Below are 6,769 nucleotides of genomic sequence, written 5' to 3'. Positions count from 1 at the left end.
TATTATCAAATTTCTTTGAAAGACGTTGTTTCACCTCATATAACATCCTTTTATCATTAGTCGCAAGCAAAATATCATCCACGTACAACATTAAGAAGCAAATATGAATCCCATTAACCTTCTAGTATGTACAGTCATCCATGATGTTTTCTTCAAAGTCGAATGAAGAGATAATACCATAAAGTTTCAAATACCATTGGCGGGAGGTTTGCTTCAATCCATATATGGATTTATTGGCTTACAGACTAAATTTTCTCCACCACTAGAGGTAAATCCTTCAGGTTGTTTCATATAAACCTCTTCATCTAAATCACCATTTAGGAATGCCGTTTTCACGTCAATTTGATGTAACTCAAAATTAAACTGAGCTACTAATCTTATGATCACACAGAGAGAACCTTTCTTAGATATCGGAGAAAATGTCTCGGTGTAATCGGTTCTTTCAATTTGACTGAATCCTTTGGCGACAAGTCTTGCTTTATGTCTTTCGATGTTGCCATTAGTCTCTTTTAGTTTTGAAGACCCATCTACATTCGATGGTTTTTACAACATTAGTCAACTCAACAAGATCCCATACTTTATTTGATGCCATAGAATCCATCTCGTCTTTCATAACATTATGCCACATATTGGATTCTTTAGAATTCATGGCTTGTGAAAATATTTCAGGATCATTTGCGACTTCTATATTGTAATCCAATTCTTGCAGATACACCATAAAGTCATTAGAAATTGCTGGTTTTCTGACTTGTGTAGATATTTTCAATGTTGTTTCATCATTATCATAAAGAACTTGCTGACCAACTGATTCATCATCAGATTTTTCAACATTTTCTTGATGTTCTTTATTAACAACTTGATCTACATGATCATTTTCAGCAACTTGTGAAACTTCATTAGTTAATCGTCTAACACCCGTCGGAACTTGATGAGTGTGAGCGACAATCAATCTACGCTCGATTCAGTTGGTTGAGCTCTATAGTGATCTCTTTCAGAATGAGTATTTTGAAAATGATTACTCATACTAATAAAGTGATTCTCGAGAAATTTAGCATTTTTTTATTCCACAATTCTAGTCTTATGAGATGGACAATACAATCTATATCCTTTGAACATATCCAATAAAATACCCACCAATAGTCCTCGGATCTAGCTACTTTTCTTGTAGATTATAAATTCTCACCTCAGACGGGCATCCCCAAACACGCAATGTTGCAAACTCGATTTCCAACCCTTGAATAATTGAAAAGGTGTCTTTGAGATAGCCTTAGTTGGCACCCGGTTCAATGTATACGCGGCCGTCTTTAGTGCTTCAATCCACAAGAATTGAGGAAGTTTCACATTACTTCTCATACTCCTCACCATGTCCATTAATATTTGGTTTCTTCGTTCTGAAATCATTCTGGTCCGAAGAACCAAGCATAGTGTATTGGGCAACAATCCCATTTTTTTGAAGAAACCTCGCAAATGGATCGGCAGCTTGTTCATTTTCTGAGTATCTGCTACAATACTTACCACCTCTATCAGATCTGACGATTTAATTTTTTTTCCACATTGTTTCTCTACTTCAGCCTTGAAAACTTTAAAGGCTTCTAAAGCTTCATCCTTAGAATGAAGTAAGTAGAGATACATATACCATGAATAATCATCAATAAATGTGATGAAGTATCTCAGATAACTTGTATCCATGTCTGGACAAAAAATGTCTACATGAATCATTTCCAAAAGATTCGAACTCCTTTATGTACTCTTTATGAACTTATTAGTTTGCTTGCCTTTAATGCAATTCACACAAGTCTCGAAATCAGTGTAATCCAGTGTACTAAGTATCCCTTCATTCAGTAATCTCTTAATTCTGTCAATTGAGATATGTCCCAATCGACGATGCCATAACATATATGAGTTCTCAATCATAACACATCATTTTAAACCAGTCATGACATGCAATGAATCAAAAGTAATGTCGTTTTGCAATTTAATTGAATAAAGACCATCATTTATTTCACCACAACCAATATTTTTAGATTCAAAATAAAAAAACAAAACTAGAATCCATGAAGTGAAACAAAAAACCCAAATATGATATTCTCGATAAAAAATTAAATTTTTGTAAAAACTAGAAACATAAAAGGTCTTTTCCAATTTTTTTTAAAAAACCACTATTCTGCACTAAACTGCATGTCCCAATGGCTTCAACAGGTGAACGCATCCGACTACCATAATAGATGAACTGTTCATTTCCCATTGGTTTCCTTAGGCTTTCCATACCTTGCAAAGTATTGAAAACATGGATTATAGAATCAAAATCAATCCACCATGTGTTATAATTAATATTAACTATGTTAGATTCATAACAAACAAATGTAGAAGGGATACCTTTATTTTTTCCAGCCAGGTTTTGAACTTAATGTAGTATGTCTTCATATGTCCTTTCTTTTTACAGAAAAAAATACGTAAACTCCTTCTTTATAACCCGGTCAGCTAGCATAGGTCCATTCCCCTTCGCATCGTGCTTTATTTTCCTGGCATGAACTGTCAGGTTCACTTTCTCAACTTTCTCCATCAATAGTCTCTCATCCCCTTGGACACACATGGTCATCAATTCGTTGATGGACCATTTTTCTTTATGTGTGTTGTATGATATCTTTATATAGTGGATACAAAAAACTTAGAAATGGTCACCTCCAATCTTTTCAGCTGCGCCACAATATCCCACAGGCGCATTATGTGTTCGCGCACACTCTTCACATCCATGAATTTCATGGTGCAGAACTGGATAATCAGCGTGCTGGCAAGAGCCTTATCAGACTTCACGAAATGTTCGTCAATAGCCTTCAAAATCTCTTTGACATTAGTATGCTGATCGACAGAAGTACGGATAATAATATATATGTTGGTCTTTATGAGCATCATGGAAAGACAGTTAGATCTTTCCCATCGCTCATAAAGGTCACCTCATCTGGCTCGCTGATTTCAGTAATACTCAGTTGCTCGTCTTTTCAAATAGCATAGTCAATTTCCATCCAGCCTATGTGAAAAAGAATTCTCTCTTTCCAAATTTTATAACTATCACCCGTCAATTCGGTAATATCACACTTAATGTTAGAGAAATTCATAGGGTTAAATACTGCAAAATTAAATATACATACTTATTAATAAACGAGACAAATGAGTTACATGTTCTACCAATGTAAACATGAATATAAAGACATAACACTTGCTTGTGGGCTAAAGTTTTACTCAATTAGATTCAAACACATCTTAACAATAAAACTATCAAATTGCATTCATTTTCTTAATTCCTGCATGTAGATTAAGAAATACAATTTGATATTTTATCATAATTAATCATATAAATATAATGAGACCCATATGGGTAGATCTCATCGTATTGTATATGATAATTACAATCGATGTTTATTAATGTGATTTCAAATAAATTTATAAATAAATTTTAATTAAACTAGGATGTTGCGGCTATTCCCTAATTAATTAAAATTTAAAATAAATCACAAACATCATAAATATGTAATATAAAATACATAGAAATAAATATATGTATGATTAAATCATACTAATGCAGCAACATGCTTTAGTTAAAACAAAAAAATATATATAGCACAGAGATGTTCGAAGTAAAATTAAAATTATGCGCACTTCGTGACTAATGCTGCATACTCAAGTAACAAATACAACTTTTACACAACATAATCCGAAATGGGCAGACATAAATAAATAATAAACAGAGATGTGTACCAGACAAAATGAGCATAATGCATGCGCAAGAGTTAGACTAATCCATAATCATACTTCTGCAAATTTTTGGATGTGGAATATTTGACTAACAATACTAAATACTCCCTCCGTCCCATAACAAAGTATCCATTTTTTCATTTTAGTTAGTCCCATGACAAAATATTCATTTCTTTTTTTAGTAACTGTACTATCTACTTAACATTACAAATATCCTTACAACTTACAATATATTACACAAATGTCATTACCTTTATATCACACCATACTAATAAGGTTATTTTAGTCAATTCTATTTTATTCCTACTACATCTCAATATAATACTAATATTTCTAAAACTACGTGTAAAAAGCAAATGAATACCTAGTTATGAGACGGAGGGAGTATATTGCGAATATATTACACAGTCAAGTCAGTCACTATACCCAGATTGTTTGCATATTTATTTATTAGGGTAAACTGTTTTTTTAGTCCGATCCCTTTATCATTTTAGTCCCGTAAGTGGAGTCTGTCGCAAACTAGTCCCATAAGTAAAAAATTTTCGTTGTTTTAGTTCTCCGGCGCCGGAGAGGTCCGCCTGGCTTGCCGGAAGCCACGTGTCCGTCAGGTGTCCCGCCAGATCAGCGACACCTGGCGGACACTTGAATTTTATTTTATTTTTTAATTTTTTTAAATTTTTTTTTCAATTGGACCCAATAACAAAAATTAAAAAAGCAAATAAAATTTAAAATAAATTTTTAGAAAAATTAAAAATAAAATAAAATAAAATACATGTGTCCGCCAAGTATCGTTGACTCTGCGGACAGGTGACCTCCGGCGAGCCACGTGGGCGTCTTCGGGGCCGAAGGATTAAAATAACGAAATTTTTTCACTTCCCCATTTACGGGACTAAAATGATATTGAGGATTTACCCTATTTATTATCATCATTTGACAAATATTCATTATCCTCCACTACACATACAAATACACGTATATATTTAAATTTGACTAATATCAGGAACACGTTTCAATCAAATGAAAACTACACATATTTTTCGAAGCACAATATTATACACTTACTTTTATATATTGAAACTACATTCATAAGGCCTCCAGCAATTAGTCATCAATTTTAATAAATCAAAATTTTATTTAATAACTAGGTCAAGTAAAAAACAAGTCGCAAGAATTCAATGATGACACAGACCTTTTATATAAAATTTAATTTTGCACTGGCAGTGCATCAAATTAATCATCCTATGCAAAACTTAAATCTCTTTCATTATTTGAATTAATTTTTACTTAATAAACGCACACTTCACGGCTAAAGTGCAAAATCTTATACCCATTAAGATCCGAATTTGCAGATGAGATCAGAAAATAGATGTTTTCATAAATTAATTTTCCAAATAATTTCGAAATTGAAATTTCTTAAAAATCCTGAATGGAATTTTCTTAAACGCAAGATCAGATAAGAAGAAAATTCAAAGTAAGGCGGAAGCAAGACTACTCTGGTACCAAAGGTAAGAACTCATTCTTAACTTGAATAAATCAAGCCGAAGAGAATACTTAAATTGAATTAACCTCTAGCCATTGCTTCAAACACGATTTTGAATCTCAGTTTTCTTTTTTCAAGAAACCGTGAGTTGAATTCCAGGAAAGCGTAGTCAAACCCTTACTCTCATCAATAGCGATGGTGTATAATAATTTTTTAGAGTAAGTTTAGTAACCCGTGAGAGTATTTAGAAAAAAAAAAAAAAAACCGTATTTTCTGCCACTTCTCACATAAATTCTCAATGTGAGGGCTTAATGGGAGAGTGAGTGGACCCCAATTTAAAATTAGTTTAATTAGTCAAATTAATTTTAAAAATAATCACATAGATAGATATATATATAAATTAAGTATTAAACTTAAATTTGATTAATTAATTAATTAATTAAACTAACAAATAAAGCATACAAAATAAACGGATCTATTTTAGGCATTTTAAACATAAAGTAGGTGTCTATTGTTTTTCTTTCTCTGTGGGATAAAAAATCTTTCTTTGGCTCTAGCTTGCAAATGAGAAAGGTGATTGAACACACCTATACTATTACATCTTGCCAAAGTTAGAACTACTATAATTTTGTCTAAGCATGTTTCTGCGCATGTGTATAGATATATAGTTTAAAGTAATGAGAATAGAAGAAACTGACATCTTCTACGAGAACGGATAATCATGGATACTCTATTCGAATTGATATTTAATTACTATTGAATTAAATAAGATTCAAATACTCATCCAATTCAATAATTATACATGGTCAATTTATGAATTATACAAATACTAAACTAATAATTATATACATGGTCAATTTAGGAATTATACAAATACTAAACTAAAAAGAATTTAGTAAGTATTAAAAATCTCATACAATGTAAATTTAAACCATAATAAAAAATTGAATTTGAGAGATTGTCTATTTAATATTCATGAAAATAAATAAGAAAAATGAACACAAACGACATGAGAACCGTTTATTGCAATCGTCTGTGTAACTGTTGAAAGACCAATAATTGTACTAGGACGTTAGAAGTGTTTCTACCTCATACAGCTCGGGCCAAAGAACGGGATGGCTACTACTTTGCACTCTTCACTTCACTCACTATATTGATTTTCTCAGTTCCTTGGATGTCATTTCACATGTTGTACACTTTTCAATCTTAATCGTAAGACTTTTAAAATAGTAGTTGGATTTCAAGTTTATTGGGCTCAAGTAAATTATTTGTTTTTTTTTTTAGTCATATGGGCATGACTAAGGCCTATGGATCTTTTTAATTGTACTTATTTAATTATATTTATTTTTTATTAATTTTGTCAATTTTCTTCTAAACCTGCAAAATATACCATATTTGGTAAAATCCATGTCAAATCAACTAAAATTCTATAGTATTAATAAATAAATGCATATTATATAAATTATTAGAAACAATTTATTAGAAATCTAGGGAAAAGAGTAGTCAATATTATTTACAAGTGATGAGAAGTATTTT

Source organism: Andrographis paniculata, unplaced genomic scaffold (genome assembly GCF_009805555.1).
Source record: "Andrographis paniculata isolate CXL003 unplaced genomic scaffold, ASM980555v1 Contig52END, whole genome shotgun sequence".
NCBI lineage: Eukaryota > Viridiplantae > Streptophyta > Magnoliopsida > Lamiales > Acanthaceae > Andrographis > Andrographis paniculata.
Note: the sequence above shows the minus strand (reverse complement) of the source record.